Source organism: Amia ocellicauda, chromosome 10 (assembly GCF_036373705.1).
Source record: "Amia ocellicauda isolate fAmiCal2 chromosome 10, fAmiCal2.hap1, whole genome shotgun sequence".
Taxonomy (NCBI): Eukaryota; Metazoa; Chordata; class Actinopteri; order Amiiformes; family Amiidae; genus Amia; species Amia ocellicauda.
In genome coordinates, this window is record NC_089859.1 from 10,649,581 (window position 1) to 10,667,089 (window position 17,509).

The 17,509-nt window shown below is 37.0% G+C and overlaps 1 long non-coding RNA gene across 1 annotated transcript in view; it reads left to right on the plus strand.

Annotated features, from left to right (window-relative positions):
- The first annotated feature begins 6,313 nt into the window (after nucleotides 1-6,313).
- Nucleotides 6,314-17,509, plus strand: part of LOC136759871 (uncharacterized) — a 56,164-nt gene continuing 44,968 nt past the window's right edge. The window contains exons 1-2 of the long non-coding RNA XR_010820120.1: nucleotides 6,314-6,384; nucleotides 6,468-6,544. This is a non-coding gene — a long non-coding RNA (uncharacterized LOC136759871). The remainder of the gene's footprint in view (nucleotides 6,385-6,467; nucleotides 6,545-17,509) is intronic.

Here is a 17,509-nt window from a genome sequence, read left to right on the forward strand (position 1 = left end):
TTTCATTTTAAAAACAGGAACTTAAATTTAGAAATTTGTCTTCAAGAAACAAAAGTGCTTCCAAAGCAATGACATGTACATACATTTCAATAATCAAAGAAATTATTAGGCATTAAAGAATTAAAGGCAATATTATATGAAGATACTCCTTCTGTCAAAAATATTAGGCATTGCATTTTGGCCAATATGTTGTACACATGGAAGGGAGAAATTATTATTATTTTTAAATACTTTTTGAAATACAACAAAACGGTAACTTAAAGGCAAGTTTAAGTGCATCTTGAAATTTTCCTAAAGGTCCTTTCCCCTTTATTTTACACGGAGCTCTGCTGATAGAGCAAGAATTGAATTCCAGTTTTTACTCACTCTTTAAGATGAGAGGATGGTAAAGATTTATTTTTTCAAAGAAGAGGATTAAAGAAAGTAAGGCCTGCCCTTCACACAGCCTCTGAACTTAATTTAAATTATGTCCTCTATATTAAATGTTGAAATATGTTTCCTTTTAACCCTCCAAAATGGATAACATAACCAAGATGTTATTCAAGGTGATGTAGATCTCAATCTAAAAATCTTATTCACAAATGCATGTGTGTATACACTCACCTAAAGGATTATTAGGAACACCATACTAATACTGTGTTTGACCCCCTTTCGCCTTCAGAACTGCCTTAATTCTACGTGGCATTGATTCAACAAGGTGCTGAAAGCATTCTTTAGAAATGTTGGCTCATATTGATAGGATAGCATCTTGCAGTTGATGGAGATTTGTGGGATGCACATCCAGGGCACGAAGCTCCCGTTCCACCACATCCCAAAGATGCTCTATTGGGTTGAGATCTGGTGACTGTGGGGGCCAGTTTAGTACAGTGAACTCATTGTCATGTTCAAGAAACCAATTTGAAATGATTCGACCTTTGTGACATGGTGCATTATCCTGCTGGAAGTAGCCATCAGAGGATGGGTACATGGTGGTCATAAAGGGATGGACATGGTCAGAAACAATGCTCAGGTAGGCCGTGGCATTTAAACGATGCCCAATTGGCACCAAGGGGCCTAAAGTGTGCCAAGAAAACATCCCCCACACCATTACACCACCACCACCAGCCTGCACAGTGGTAACAAGGCATGATGGATCCATGTTCTCATTCTGTTCACGCCAAATTCTGACTCTACCATCTGAATGTCTCAACAGAAATCGAGAGTCATCAGACCAGGCAACATTTTTCCAGTCTTCAACTGTCCAATTTTGGCAAGCTTGTGCAAATTGTAGCCTCTTTTTCCCATTTGTAGTGGAGATGAGTGGTACCCGGTGGGGTCTTCTGCTGTTGTAGCCCATCCGCCTCAAGGTTGTATGTGTTGTGGCTTCACAAATGCTTTGCTGCATACCTCGGTTGTAACGAGTGGTTATTTCAGTCAAAGTTGCTCTTCTATCAGCTTGAATCAGTCGGCCCATTCTCCTCTGACCTCTAGCATCAACAAGGCATTTTCGCCCACAGGACTGCCGCATACTGGATGTTTTTCCCTTTTCACACCATTCTTTGTAAACCCTAGAAATGGTTGTGTGTGAAAATCCCAGTAACTGAGCAGATTGTGAAATACTCAGACCGGCCTGTCTGGCACCAACAACCATGCCACGCTCAAAATTGCTTAAATCACCTCTTTCCCATTCAGACATTCAGTTTGGAGTTCAGGAGATTGTCTTGACCAGGACCACACCCCTAAATGCATTGAAGCAACTGCCATGTGATTGGTTGGTTAGATAATTGCATTAATGAGAAATTGAACAGGTGTTCCTAATAATCCTTTAGGTGAGTGTATATATCCAATATAACCATTTTCATGCATCTTTTTAGAATTAATGCAACATCAAAAGCAAGAGATCTAAGCTGTGAAGCTGCCTCGGCCGAGTTTGTACAGTTAGGTGCATAAATATTTTGAAAATGGCACAATTTTCATCATTTTGGCTCCGTACACCACCACAATGGATTTGAAAGGAAGCAATCAATATGTTCTTTAAGTTTAATTTGAGGTTAGTTATTTCCAAATTTGGTGAACGGTGCAGGATTTACACGAATTTGTATAGGTTGTCCCCCCAATTTTAGGGGCTCAAAAGTATTTGGACAAACTAACATAATCTTGAATTAAGTTGTGAGTTTCAATACTTGGTTGCAAATCCTTTACAGTCAATGACTGCCTGAAGTCTGGAACCCATAGACATCACCAGATGCTGGGTTTCTTCCCTGGTGATGCTCTGCCAGGCCTGCACTGCAGCTGTCTTTAGTTCCTGCTTGTTCTTGGGGCGTTTTGCCTTCAGTTTTGCCTTAGAAATTAAAACAAACCAATCAGACAGATAGCAAAAACATCAGGTGTGGCCAAATCAACTATTTGGTACATTCTTAAAAAGAAAGAACACACTGGTGAGCTCAAGAACACCAAAAGGCCTGGAAGATCACGGAAAACAACTGTGGTGGATGACAGAAGAATTCTTTCCCTGGTGAAGAAAAACCCTTCACAACAGTTGGCCAGATCAAGAACACCCTCCAGGAGGTAGGCATATCTGTGTCAAAGTCTACAATCAAGAGAAGACTTCACCAGAGTAAATACATAGGGTTTACCACAAGATGGAAACAGGAAACAGGAAGACCAGATTAGAGTTTGCCAAAAAACATCTAAAGAACCCTGTACAGTTCTGGAACAACATCCTATGGACAGATGATACAAAGATCAACTTGAATGATGGGAAGAGAGGAGTATGGAGAAGGGATGGAACTGCTCATGATCTGAAGCATACCACCTCATCTGTGAAGCATGTTATGGCATGGGCAGGTATGGCTGCCAAGGGAACTGGTTCCCTTGTATTTATTGATGATGCGACTGCTGACAAAAGCAGCAGGATGAATTCTGAAGTGTTTAGGGCTGTATTATCTGCTCAGATTCAGCCAAATGCTTCAAAACTCATTGGACGGCGCTTCACAGTGCAGATGGACAATGACCTGAAGCATACTGCGAAAGCAACCCAAGATTGTTTTAAGTAGAAGAAGTGGAAAGTTCTGCAATGGCCAAGTCAATCACCTGACCTGAATCCAATTGAGCAGCATTTCACTTACTGAAGGCAAAACAGAAGGCAAAACGCCCCAAGAACAAGCAGGAACTAAAGACAGCTGCAGTGCAGGCCTGTCAGAGCATCACCAGGGAAGAAACCCAGCATCTGGTGATGTCTATGGGTTCCAGACTTCAGGCAGTCATTGACTGCAAAGGATTTGCAACCAAGTATTTAAACTGACAATTTAATTAATGATTATGTTAGTTTGTCCAAATACTTTCGAGCCCCTAAAACTTGGGGCGGCACCTATACAAATGGGTGTAAATCCTACACTGTTCACCCAATTTGGATGTAACTACCCTCAAATTGAAGAGGAAAGTCTACACTTAAAGAACATCTTCATTGTTTCCTTTCAAACAGAGCCAAAATTATTAAATTTGTGTCACTGTCCAAATATTTATGCACCTAACTGTATTACATCAGTAGTCACTATTCCAGTGTGTTCATCATTTTATTTTTTATGCTTTTGAATACAGCTTGTAATTACATTCAGTCAATAACTAGAGTAAACAAATAAATTGGCTTCACAGAGATAAAGTCAGATCTCAAGAAGATTAAATGCCACTAAACCATGGAAACAAACATTTCAATAAGTTGTGATATCAAGTGCACACAAAAATGACATTATCTGAAGTCAAACAAAGAAAGCTGTGTTGTGGTCATGAATACCTTGAGCAAAACCTTTTTTTCCTTAGGATATTCCAGAGGAAAGAATCTCTCGGGTAACTGCTTTTTAACACTTTCTGAACTTTTCCTTTTTATCAATGGAAATCATGCAACATTCATGGTTGTTAACAACTTAGTAGCATTTAATTTCTTCATTATCAGGAATATCTTGCACTTGGAAAGATTAAGTTGTTCAGAAAATTCCAAAATATTGAGCACCTTGAAGAACTAAAAAACAAAGAAACATGGGGTCAGGCTGTTTTTGTTATCACGTCTGACCTTGAGGAGATGTGCTGAGTATTGACTAAGAGCCTTTCTCTTCAGTAAGAGCATTGCTAGATTAGGGAACATAAGGGGCAACATGTTTCCGTGGCAACAGACCAGAATCTGTGATTCTGAAAGTGCCATCCTTTCCTTCTTAAACAAATAATTGACTGTTGGAAAAGTAGATAGAAATGAATTAACTATGAATTCGAAAAGGGCAGTATGATTGCTGTTTTAAACAAATCTATTGTTCTCGAAGACAATTAACCCAATTAATGGAAAGATGCAACTCTTGTTTGAGGTGTGGCAGTTTATTTGGGCAATGTGCATGTACAAGATAATGATTTAAAAAAGGACTTCTTGCCAACTTAGACGGCAGGCCTGAAATAAGCAGAGAAAATGCACAAGGAGATTGCATAAACAAGTGTTTGGTACTGCTGAGCCTGAAATTACAATTTCAAAGGTGTGAATTAATTCCTTTGGCTGGCCTTAATGTTTTATGAAGAAACATAACATTTTTGCTGAGGGTTGTTTTTTTTTTTTTAAACCATTTTTAAATGATAAAAACATACAGTGAGATTATATGCTGAACTGACATGTTTTCACACTCTGAACATCAGTGAAACTACATTTTTCAGGAAAGTATGTAACCAATATACATTTTTATTATTGAATTATTCATATTTTTTGTCTACAACTAACAGGACTGTTATTAGAGCTGTAATTACACCACAAGGTTGTTTATGTTATCAACATGTGTCTTGGCTTAGTTACACACTCAGGTAAAATACCACAAAGTGTTGTCACATTACTTTGTTACAGCACAAGATTATCAGAAATAGTCTTGTACGTGCAATTACATTGAGTATTTTTACCTCCCTGATACATGGTATAGACATAACTCTTTCTGTGCTAGGAATAAAACACATCCTGTACATTGCAACATGAGAAACAACAAATATACATATGTGTGAAATATGTATGTATGCACACAAGCAACAATTTTATACCACAGATAGTGCATTTGACAGTGACACAAAACAAGGCATTTCAGAAAAGGTGTTTCCAGCACAGTGCTGTATATTGCTTGTAAGAATAATAATTATTTGGTCTATTTCTTATTTCCCCCGTGTGCTTTACACATGATGTGTTTTACATTGCAGCCTCTATGTAATAAGTCACAGTTACAGAAAAAAGGCAAATGTACGTACTTTGGGGCTTATTTGAGGAGATCTGTACAGAACCCCTAAGGGTACACATGGAGAGAGAGAACAAGCAAATCATTTTGCGTTCCCTCGAAAATTAATGACTCTACAAACTTGTGGTTGCATTTATTGTTTGTTATGGTTGTTTCAGATTATTTAGCGCCCATTAGAAATAAATATTGAACAATGTAGTGTGTCGTTTTTGAGTCAATACTGTATATAATAAGAATAGGTTTGTACACATTTCCAAAATCATGAGGACGATAACATGATTACGGCCAGCGCTAATGAATCGTCAGAAATAGAGATGAGCGAGAGAGCTATGGAGGCGCACATGTGAGGCAGCGGCCGACCCGGGTCTCCCTCTTCTGGGCGCGTTTGGAGACTCAGGCCGACTACGTGTTTTGTTTCGAGAGGTTTAATTGAACACGTTGAAGGTGATCGTAGCATTTGAGACTACGGGTAATTTCAGACATTTTCTTTGTCTCTCCGTGGTCTTTCGCTAGTAGTGCGACAATACAGTATTAACTAGTGACCAACATAACGAATCTGTATAAACCAAACAGCACATTCATCCATAAAACCAATACTAATCCGACGGTATCATTATAAATAGTAGAAATAAACCTGTATCACATACATGGTTAGCGTGTCTTGTGGATATTTTTCTTTTCTCTGTAACGTGGAGTCGCAATCTTGCACGATTAATTGCATGCTCTGGCAATGGAATTATAATTAGCTTTTTATTTATTTATTTTCACGCGTGTCCGCTTAGGGCTTCCGTAGGATCTGGCCGCTAGAGACTCAAGGTTCTGATCAAAGGCAATGCGACAGTTTAAGCAAATAACTGAAACTCGTGTTACACTTGATATTGTAAAACATTTCAAGGTAAGTAATGTATTTCATGCGAGTAGAAACGTCTGTCTGTGCTTCACCTCTCCACCTGGTCCCTGTCCCTGACCCCATCTGCAGACAGGTGAGGGGAAGATGGCGGCCTGGCCAAGGAAGCGTGGCCATTTTGATCTTTGTATTTAAGTTATTAGCTATTGTGATGATGTTGAAAGACCAACACATGGGCTGGTGTAAACATCTCTAGTTCATGGTTTTAGTCCTCAGTCAGGGTTTGTGACTACTTCTCTACACATGGTATGTATCGAAACAAATCAACACACCATTTTGAAACAGCACTTTGTTTGTCCGGGATTTCATAAGTCATATTATTATTTCAGCCACTTTCGGATGATCAGATACCTGGGGGAAGAAAGGACGTCTGATCAGTGAAACCAAAGCAGGGCTCTTCTATAATGTAAGTAAAACACATGCTTTTTCAGGAGAGCATCATGCCCTGCTGTGTGTAGGTCAGTGAAGTAATATTGGTGATATTGCTCATCAGAACAGTTCCTCTTGAAAATTACTACACAGCCCATAACAACAGACAGTGATTGTATTCTTGCTTTGGCTAATTCAGTGGTTTGATCTCAAACATACACACTTTTAAAACTGTACAACTTTTTTTTTTCTAAATGGAATGTGCTAGAAACATAATTTAGTCATACATCTTTTAATGTATTTAATAATGCTATTTAGAACATTCTCCTTCTACTTTTGAATTGATTTTCCTTTTACATAAGTCAAAGATCATTTAACATGTTTTCTTATTACATTAAGGTCGTTTTGACTGTTCTGTTTGTGTTTCACTGACATCATTGGATTTTGCTTGTATGCTTTATGTGGACAGGATATTTCTATATTTTGGTTAATAATGTAATTAAATGCCATTTGGAAAAGACACCTACTGTTTATTTTTGTATCTATCCACCCAGTATGCATTGATTTAATTTTGAGTTGCAGCCCTTTGCCTTTGTGTAAGTTATTTATGATTGAAACTAATGTTGCGACTCTTCTCTGCTGTATTCTCCTGACAGATCTAAACTTTTCCAGTATTCATTGTTTGGTATTTTTCAGTAGACAACGCATGTAATTAACCTGAATACCAGGATAATAGAATATGATATCATGTTACCTGATACAAATGGTTCATGTTCTGATGTGATTCACCGGAAGATAAATGGCTTGCAAATATAATTACATTTATATCAAGGTTATTGCATCAAAACACTGTAACTCTGTAAGCAAAAAGTGAGATTCCTACATTACCTAGATTAATTCCTAGAAAAATCAGTTAATTTTTTTTAGTATCAATTAATGTTAGTTCAGATTTACACCCAGACATTTGTACAACTACTTTTACATCATCAGAAGAAACTTTTGCTTCTGCAACCAAAAAACTTTGGAAAGGAATTTCTGACAATCTGACACTAACAAAGGATCACTTAAATTATCTGTAGTATGAACTTTTTGTAACATTTTACTTGTAAGGTGTTATGTATTAAATTCACATTAAAAATAACTGTTGTTAACTTTAGGTATGTATGTGGTGTAACACCCCAGGTAATAATATTAATAATATTAGGTGTAAGCAGGAACGTGCAGAGAGGGGGGAAGGGGGGCAGGGGTGGTGCGAGCCACTGCCCCTTTTAATGCCCCTGCCCTTTTTCTGAAGTGCCCCATTTGTCCCGATCACCCCTCCCCCATCCGTGCCGTGATCCACAGCTGGGTAATTGGACGGCACTCCGTCAGCACCCGTCCCTACCCCCTGATCGTTCTTCGTCAGCACCACCCCACCCTTTTTATAGTGTTATTACAGTGCAGTTACATTGTAGTAACTGTTGGCCCTGTAAGATTTTCTGCAATCCTTAATAAGAAAAGGGATATAGAATAAGATGTCTGCACTGTGTGTATATATGGATGCATCCATAGCTTTTAGCCTAATTCTGTCTTTGTACAAAATATGTATTTTGTATTTTGTAAAATGTATTTTTAACGATATATCAGACTCACCGCTGTCTTGTCTTATAGAAATACAATGAATGAAGGAAGAATCATCAATTTAATAGCAATTATTAAATGACAAAATAATTAAAAAAAATTACTGAGATTAATTAAATCCAAACACTAGGTTTACCTTCTCAGAACATGAGATGTAAATGCATGTTCATAATGATAACTAAGGCAAAGCACATTCATGCTAACTAGTGCTGATTAAAGTATTTTCTTTTTCTATGTAACAGGAAACATTTATAAATATTTCTTAGTAGTAGTAGTGTATATGACATCACATCTGTGCAGCAACAGGAATGAAAAAAGAGGCATGCTGTGCTAATGAAATTATACTGGAGTACAAGGTTGTTAAAATCAATATCATCATTCCTTTCTCAAAGTCTGTGTACACACAGTGTAACTGCTAAGGTCAACACAAAGTAAGATTACACCTCGCATGCAGGACTTCCACTTCTGATTTAGATAAATGAGGTCACTTATGTTTACTGCATTTTACCCCTGAAGTGTTCTGATAATCAACCTGAAAAAAAGTAGTTTAATAAATAACTTCCTTTTCCTCAAATTATTTAATATCATACAAATAATACAAAATAAAGAAATGTAGCCAGTACTGTAATCCTTCTTAAAATGCACATAAACAATAACAATTATTGCTTCTCCCTTGCTTTTTTTTTTTTTTTTTGTTTCTTGTCCACTTTCTCAAAGCCAATAATACAACAGGATTACCACACATTAAATCTAATCCCTAAGGTAGTCCTATTATAGTTGTCCGGCATATTTGGTAAGGTTTAGTGCTAGAATTCAGAAAAAAAGTTTTTAAAGTAATTATTTTATTATTGAATGGTTTGTTCCATATTATGTATGTATGTATTAGTTTTGAAAGGGTTGTGTCTGATGTCTACTATTGTTCCAAATACAGAATTTATTCTGTCATCCCACTTAAGGTTACACAGGTAGTTAATTCCAGCAGAGGGCACTAACCTCTTTGAGTTAATGTGTTTGTGTGTAGGGCAGTTGGTTTAAGGTGGTAGAATATAAATGTGTACTGGCAAGAGCTACATGTACTTATGTATGTATGATATGTATATCATACATGACTAGACATACACAGAGGAAATGTGCCAATAAAAATGTGCCAATATAATAATTGGTATGTAATATTGGCACTAAATAAAGTTAACGTCTTGAAGTTCAAAGTAATTGAGATTTCTGAAACACCCCCGATGTACTTAAAACTGAATATTCTAATGTATTTAAAAAACAAATCATGACACTGTACTGTTTGTATTATTATTATTAAGCTTTTTCCCCAGTTGCCCCGGGTTAAAACAATATGGTGTGAAAGCTCAATAAAGCCGTTCCAAAACCACAACTATGTTGGAATTTGTAACAGTTTGAGGAGAGTCATACTTGGGTCCAGTCATTAATGAGTGCACTCTAATGATGAAGATTAATGAGCTAAGCCTAGTTTTGTTGGCAAAACCTGTTGTTCTATGAACAGTTCCTACTAAGAGTTTATTTCCAAGACACGTTGAGGAATGATTTCAATGCAGTTGTTTCCTAATTGAAAGGCCAACAGCCATGTCTTACATTTTGAAAGTTCATGCTCTGTAATGCGATTGGGTGTCGTGACATTGTATTTGCTTTGTGGGTCTTGGGTGAGATGTATTATAAACATCAATGTGAGGCTTAACCACAGAGAAAGAAGAGTGACCTGAGAAGGAGTGATGTTTGTATGCAGCTAATCATGAATGGCATTGCTATTTTGTCATGTGAAGGATAGGCGCTGATGATGTCTGCTTCTCTCACAAGATTTATTAGGCATGTCAAGGGAGCTACTGTTCCAAGTGGACTGGGACAGAACATAATATGGATTTGTCTCCACACTCATATTTCTTCATTTGTTTCCATTACTGCATGTCTACATAGGGCCCTACAAACAATGGCAGGAAGATATTATCTAAGTTGTTCAGAAGATTTTGTTTGCTGATTAATTGTTTTTTTTCTCAAATTTCCTTTCAACAGCACTGAATAGCTTATTGGTCCCTCTAGTATTGTGAGTTAAGAAATGGAGAGGATTACTAGGGGTTTTGAAGCTTACAGTGAAGAAGAAACATGTAAAGACATTTTCCAAAATCTGGAATCTGTGCTCTTTATTAATACTAATCATTGTATTCATTGATTAATCTTCTAATTATTTTGTATGATTTATGGATACACAGCCCTTATAGATGTATTCTCTTATAGATAATATACATAGTCTGTATATTTTCTTATTCACAGCACTAACATATGTTTTTGAATGATATTAACATACTTAGACTGTACTTTAAATGTCAGTTAGACTTAAAAAAAAAATATATATATATATATATATATATATATATATATATATATATATATATATTGCACATTTCTGAACCATGGGAATGGATTGGTTTTATGCATGTGGGGTATTGGGATGAATGTATTTTGAGATTCTGTGTCCAAAATAATCATCTCTGAATAGGAAGGCTCTGCATATTGTAAAAAATAATAAATGAGACGTATTAGTTCAAACAGGTAAATTACATTTTAAAAATAGTTACACACCATTGCACGCATTCTTTTATAACTGGATAGAATGCACTCATGCTAGTGGCTTTATAGACCTCTTTATTATAAATTTATGACCTTCAGTTTCTTGATTAAGTCATAGTCCCTTATGAAATATATGAAGCAATAACATTAAAACCTCAAATTTGATTTCATAAAGAGGCACCAAACCATAGGTGAAATCCGTCAATATGATTTTTCATACCCCGCTGTAAAACTCCCACACAGCAGCCAGAGTTCTGCAGGCTTTTGGAGCCCCTCCAAGGCCCTGCCATTGTTCATTGCTATCTATCACGCATAAAGAGAAAAAGCAGACCCGCCGTTAGTGCTCAGCCTAGTCTGTGTGCCATTCCTGCATTTCAAACCAGGCACGTCTGAACAGTTATCAAAGGTAAAAGAAAATGATTTCATTACATCATGTCTTTATCAATTACTCGGATCTGCAAGGCGGGTTCCCCTGCTACTTATATTGAAATTAATCGCACATTTTTTGTAAGTTTTTAAACGGCAAAGTATGTATTTGTTTTCTCTCGTGTCTGCAGAGCTAACCATCAGATGCATTCCCCAAAAAAGTTGATCTGTAAAATGATCATGACCACCTTTTATGCTGTTCCTTCAGAGAGAAATGGAGTGAGATCTTAAGTGCTTTCTAACTGTGCTGTTACAATTGTGTGATTGTTTACGCTCATTCCATATAACTGAAGTGGGGCAAGTTATTTAATGCTAGAGGATTTTTTGACAAATAGACCCCATGAAGAAAAAACAACCCTCAAAACTATGTAATTTATGTAAATGGAGTTTATTTGTATTTTTAAATCCAGGAACATGGTTAAAAAATGAAGGCATTTTTCATTCCTCATAGAGTGTTCTTCACAATGCACAATGCCTGTTGCCTGTATTATATATATACACCGATCAGCCATAACATTATGACCACTGACAGGTGAAGTGAGTAACACTGATAATCTCGTTATCATGGCACCTGTCAGTGGGTGGGATATATTAGGCAGCAAGTGAACATTTTGTCCTCAAAGTTGATGTGTTAGAAGCAGGAAAAATGGGCAGCGTAAGGATCTGAGCAACTTTGACAAGGGCCAAATTGTGATGGCTAGACGACTGGGTCAGAGCATCTCCAAAACTGCAGCTCTTGTGGGGTGTTCCCAGTGGTCAGTACCTATCAAAAGTGGTCCAAGGAAGGAAAAGCAGTGAACCGGCGACAGGGTCATGGGTGGCCAAGGCTCATTGATGCACGTGGGGAGCGAAGGCTGGCTCGTGTGGTCCGATCCAACAGACAAGCTACTGTAGCAGTCAGGGTGCCCATGCTGACCCCTGTCTACTGTCGAAAGCGCCTACAATGGGCACGTGAGCATCAGAACTGGACCACGGAGCAATGGAAGAAGGTGGCCTGGTTTGATGAATCATGAGTTCAAGGTGTTGAATTGGCCTCCAAATTCCCCAGATCTCAATCCAATTGAGCATCTGTGGGATGTGCTGGACAACCAAGTCCGATCCATGGAGGCCCCACCTCGCAACTTACAGGACTTAAAGGATCTGCTGCTAACGTCTTGGTGCCAGATACCACAGCACACCTTCAGAGGTCTAGTGGAGTCCATGCCTCGACGGGTCAGGGCTGTTTTGGTGGCAAAAGCCGGACCTACACAATATTAGGCAGGTGGTCATAATGTTATGGCTGATCGATGTATATATGTGTATGTTTGTGTGTACATGTATGTGTATTTATATATATATATATATATATATATATATATATATTTCTTTTTGGCATTCTGTAGGTTATAACTTGTGACTGAAATAGTTTCCAAGAATTGCTATTCCAAGGAAAAAAAAGTTTTAAACTAGTAGTTTGTGTAGTTCTGTTAGTAGTGCACCAGGAAAAGGGCTACAGGTTCACAGTGGTCCCAGACGTGTTGGTTTGTTGGTAAGAACAAAGGCTTGGACTCTCTTTTTTTTTTTTTTCCTCTCTTTCTTAATTGCTTTGGGTTTCATACCAGAAAGCTCCAGGGTGGACCTATTGAGTATCATCTTTCATCTTGTTTTACTTCTGGATTGAATCTCAGAGTTGGCGACCCGCATTCTGCTTTAGTAACGAGACAGCAAACTCTGAGGTTTTCAAGGGAATTAAACGGAAGTTGTGTGTGAGCTAGTGTTACCCGCAGTGAATTTTTTATCAGCATTTACTCAGAAAAAATCCAGTAATTGGCAGGGAGAAGCTGTTTTCCTTATTTGTGTTTTCAGTGGAAAGTAAACATTCCTTACAAGTTAATCATCCCTCTTACTTACCGCAGTGCCTACAAAATACATTTGTTTATATTCATAAGTTTATTCTCTACCAATATAGCATAGATCAGATTATAAGAGACTTGTGATTGTGCAGCTTACAGCCCTTTTGAAATGTCTCGCTTATAAATAGTTTTAAAGACAAATGGCAAATTCCAGTGAACATGTTTCTGACTGTTTTGATAGGGTTCACTAATAAAGTTACATAGGTCAATGGTGAGTGGTGTTGAAAATTGTATTGTCTCATTAGATTTTTTTCCTATTTGTTTAAAATGGCGACTTTAAAAATTATTTTGGTTATTGTGGATGTGATTGGAATTGTATAATTAAAATATCACTGGACCTTTTCAAGGACAGAATATTTTTCAAGTGGCAAATTCCACAGAATATGTGCAGTTGTTGATCTGTCAAATATATCATCACATTTTTCTAAATGGTCCTCCATTTAATTTGCTGCTGGATCATATATACATACATATTTCTCTACCACTCTGAGCTTTACATGAATAAAATATGTGCCGTTTCTGCACTTTTACCTGCCAAAATAACTGTTCCAGATCATATACACAATACCCTATAAACATTCTCAGAGTATGCAGAAAATGGATGGAAACTCAAATACTGCATCCCCATTTATCTCCTTTCCTTTCCTTTCAATAATCACAATTTTAATTTTGTGGAGGGACATTTTCATTTATTTTTTATAAAGATTAAAGAAACCTAGGAGCAATTAAGTGTACTACTGTATCGCCAAAAACCCACACTGATTGTCACTATACGATATATTTTATTCAAGGAAGAGTTAATTTGACACACAAGAATCAAAAAGACACCATGCTTTTACCTCTTACTCCAAATGTATAAATCTGGGGGCCAACCACAGCAGTATTTGAAAACCTCCTCTATAAATATTTAATACCTTTAACATGAAATGCATTCACAGTACTGTACCAATTGTGATTTTGGCTACATTATGAAATATTAAAAATACTAGCCATGGAAAGGATATAATTGGGTAATTAGATAAAATCCTATGAAAAATAGTATAACTGAATATAGATTTTTAAGTAAAACCAAATGTAAATTGCCTTCATCTTCAGTAAAAATGCTTTGAGCAGTTTGCAGGATTTGTGTAGTTACTCAAAGCCATCACATTCCTGATCTTTGGCCTTTAATCCCCTAGAAGCATTATATTTAGAAGATGTGACACGAATCAAGTCAGTGGCGACATCCCAGGCAGTGACTTTGTTCCATTCAGAGATTGAACCCGCTTTAATCTCTGAACTACAGGCAGGTGGTGGCAGCTCCTCACAGATACTTTTCATTTTATCCTCAATGCAAGAGTGTTTTGCTTTTGGAAAGTAATTATACTGAACTTTAGCTATAACGGAGTGACTTCTGCTGAACATCCTGGATTTTCTGTATACAAGTTGGAGTAAAATGGAGAGTGGTTCCACCCTTCACTAAATTATTGGTTTTCTGGTTAATCTTCAAAAAACAAAACACAGAAAACCAAGAGCATGCATATCACTTTCAAAGGTGCTGAGCTATAGGCAGGCTGGTGACATTTTACTATTTCATCTTTATCTGAGAAATGAACCACTGCAAAAGTATAAACTTTGAAATGCTGAATACAGTAAGAATGGTCTGTTGACCAAAATCTCCATAATTTTATGTCCCAGGAACATGTAATCCCATAGAAATATTAATCCATTTCATATTACTGAAAATGTTGATTTACAATCTTATTAAAATTATGTGTCCAATTACAGTGTATTTCACTGCTTAATAAAACATTTTTGTAATGCAATACAACCAACAAAAAAGGCATGTGAGTTGACAGTTTGGTTTTGGACAATAAATAATGTTTAATCAAGTAGTTTATAATGATTGTTGTTGGACTTTGATAAATTATAACTGCAGTTTCCGGAGAAAAAGCTAATCTTAAATGCAGCCACGACTAGTATGTGGTCTCAATCTAAAGCCATCTGGATTGACCTGACTTTAAGTTGCATGTCTCTTCTTGGGCAGTCCTTTGGGACTGTCATAAGTCCAATCACTTGGCCTTGTGAGTTTAACAGTAGTTTGTCATTTGGCTTTCATGTTGATATCATCCTCAATCTTTCAAGAGTGTTGCACTAGATTAGCAGTATTTAACCTTAGTTGTCAGCATCTGGGTTATTTTATGAAGTGCATCTGCAGTGAAAGAACATTTCATTAGTACTATGAGCCCCAGATTGTAGTTTGACTAATGCCGAACTGTTATTGCAGCTTCACTCTTCTTTAATTATGACTTGATGTTCTCCATAAAAACAAATGGAGTCTCTTCTATATTTTTATTGTTTTAAATATATTTTTTAAATGATGCAATATGTCAGAACTTTACTGTATAATGTTGGTTGTAAAAATTGCCTTTCTATGTAACATTGTTTTGTGATGTTTCACAAATCATATACCAACATTGATTAATCTTTATGAATTTATGATTTACAATGAAACATACTGTGAATTTAAGTGGATAATGTAATCCCATCCGTTATCTTAATAATAATCTAAACGTGTAAAAGAGTGTGTTACCACTGCTTCTGTTCTGTGTCTATACAGTTGTGGTAAGTAATTGCACACTTCATTTTAAACCATTTTTCTGTGATTCATATAGTTCAATACATATTATTAATTAAATTATACTTATCAGTTATATATATTCGGATCTGTGTTTTTGAACACTGGTTCAGCTCAGAGAGTACGATGACTAAACTAGCTGAACAAAAGCCATGATTACAGTGTTTACTACCACTCCATTAATTTCTATAGTTTTTTCTATAGGCTTTGTAAAGTTGTTTACATCTGGAATATTTCAGGAATTATTAGTTAACTTTTCTCCTGTGTGACTTAAAAAAATCTTCATGCCTGATGGTGCACCAATGTGCCAGTGCACACTGGTTTGGGAACACTGGTATAATGAGCAGTATCTATTAAATTCAGTTTCAGATTAAGTACACAGTTTACAGCTGTATACAATATATCCATTGTTCATGATAGTTTCATTCACTTCCCACATGGTTAGTATTTCATAACCCTTTTAAATGAAACCTGTCAGTTCCTTACAGTACTTCTCCCATTAAGTAAAAGGAAAAAGCCTTCCAAGCAGTACCTGCCTTTTGTTGCCAGGGGAAATGCTGAGACAGTGGTTATGGCATCCCTGATACAGAACAGAGGTGTGGGTGGGGAGGGAGCACAGTGTTGAAAAATGAGTGCCTGGTAATGTAGAGAACTCTGGTTTCCCTGACCTTGCCCAGTAGAGTTGCTACTCTGTTTTCATCACTGTCATCCATGTTACCTGCCAGATCAGCACAAACGAAAGCAGTGTGCATGGAGAGCTATTGAGGTTCACTGGAGACTGGCAGTTAGGATGTTCTTCTGGGAGATGCAAGGATTCGCTGAGTACTGAAAGACTCTAAAAATACTTTCAGCTAAGGTCATAGACCAGAATTGTGTGCACTGATTGATCGAAGTGTAGACCATGGTCATTTCCTCACGCTGATCATTTTATTGGCTTTTTGCCACTTAACTTTGATGTAACTTTTTGACACTTTTTATCTTCATTTCCCAGACATGTTTTTAGCATTGGAATTAAAATAAACCTCCTATTCAGTCTGTTCACCCTGACATTTTATAATCAAGATTACTGCAAACTCAGTATGGGCACATTGAGAGTTATTGCTCTAAACTGAATATTTTATTTTCAGGTCTGGATAGATTTCCATGAAATTTGTTGTCTCATCATAGTGTATCTTAGTTATTTAAGCAAGTTTTCAAGGAAACAAAACATGGACACCTATTGTCAGGAATTGGAATTGAGAAACAGGGATTCAGATCTGCTACAAATGAAGAATTTACCATGATTCTCAGGGATATATTCCTTTAATGTATGTGTAATAGTTTAGACACAGCAGAAGAACAAAGCAGTCAGATCAAATAAACAATCAATTAAAAGATGAAACAACAGTTAAGGGGGAACACTACCTTCTACATTTTGTTCAGGTTCAATAGCCCTTACAAAAAGTGTAGCTACTTGATTCTTTCCTTACTCTGACTTTAATGCAGAGTAGTTTTTCCTCATATTGTCATGAAAAGGTGGACTGTGAAAAGGACTCCCGTTAAGGCTTGCTGGAGTGCCATAACTGTAATGAAGCAGAATTTCCATGGAAGTTTGTTAGCAGGACTGCAGCTGGGACACTTATAAGTGCAGGCGTGTGTGGTAGTGTGTCTTTAAAAATTGGAAAGTGAACGTTCCAGAGAGGTCAGCGCAGAGGTCGTGCTGCAGGTTTGATTTGTCAGCAGATAAATGATGGGTTCACATCTGGAACAGTTTGGTGAATAAATAACATGTGATGGCTCATACATCACTGCCCTCCTTCCAATCTGCGAGGGGAAAGAGAAAAATTCTTATTATAACCTTGGGAAGTACAACAAA